The 1097-nt window shown below is 45.2% G+C and overlaps 1 protein-coding gene across 1 annotated transcript in view; it reads right to left on the minus strand.

The window, feature by feature from the left end:
- The window catches only part of Gnb4 (G protein subunit beta 4), a 36627-nt gene that overhangs the window by 7040 nt on the left and 28490 nt on the right, over positions 1 to 1097 (minus strand). The gene's annotated exons all lie outside the window — the stretch shown is intronic.

A 1097-nucleotide genomic window follows, 5' to 3' on the forward strand; every position in this document is an offset into this window, starting at 1 on the left:
AAAGGATGAGCTTATTCAGCAGTAAGTGGCAGAGGCCACATTCTAGGCCTAGATAAGATTGTATGGAGGCTAGAAGCTTCCAGGACTAGGCCTAGGTTAGCAGATGGAGTCAGTAAGTGTCCCAGACAATTACATCAGGTGAATAAAGTTACTTTAAAAATGTCTCTAGGGGCTGGTGAGATGGCTCAGTGGTTAAGAGCACTGACTTCTCTTCCAGAGGTCCTGAGTTCAAATCCCAGCAACCACATGGTGGTTCACAACCACCCATAATGAGATCTAAAGACAGCTACAGTGTACTTCCATATAATAATAAAAAAAAAAATGTCTCTATAAATTCACTATTGTGGGGATGGGACAAGTGCACACATGAGGACATGAGGATTTCAGGACATTGAGTTTGAACCCCTAACCTCCGTATGACAAGTTAGGCATGGCTGAGTGTGTTTATAACGCCAGCATGATGGGCAGAGACAGGCGGATGATCCTGATGAACCAGCTCATCCAAGCTTCCAGTTCAGTGAGACCTGTCTTAAAGTAGACAGCAATAGACAGGGCACCTGATCTTGTTCTGGCCTCTGCATGCCTACACATACATCTGATATGCATATGGTACATAAGTATCGGACATCACTCAGGTGAAAAATCTAAATCAATGATAGTAATAAGAAACAAATTCACTTTTAGCAAAGCAAAAAGAAATGAATAAACAAGCAACCATAAGCCTCTGCCTAGCATTCATGAGGGCCTGGGTTCAGTTCTCAGCAGCACACAGACAGACACAGACCCTGGTGGCAGGTAGGGTGGGAAGGTGAGTGGAGAGAGAAGAAACTACAGGCTTCAATAGATAGAGGGAAAGCAGTTGATAAAATTTAACGTTTCTTCCTGGTTTTTAAAACTTAAGAGCACTAGCTGCTTGCTGTAACAGAGGACTAGGGTTCAGCATCCAGCAGCCACTCTAGCAGCTGACAGTCGACTCTAACTCTAGCTCCAGGGTGTTTGTCACCTTCAGGGGCACCTACACACATCTGTCCAGATGCACTCAAATGTTAGGTCCCAGGCCGGCCAGGACTAATGAGACACTGCATCACTCCCCGCCC

The sequence above is a fragment of the Mus pahari genome, chromosome 4 (genome assembly GCF_900095145.1).
Source record: "Mus pahari chromosome 4, PAHARI_EIJ_v1.1, whole genome shotgun sequence".
Taxonomy (NCBI): domain Eukaryota; kingdom Metazoa; phylum Chordata; class Mammalia; order Rodentia; family Muridae; genus Mus; species Mus pahari.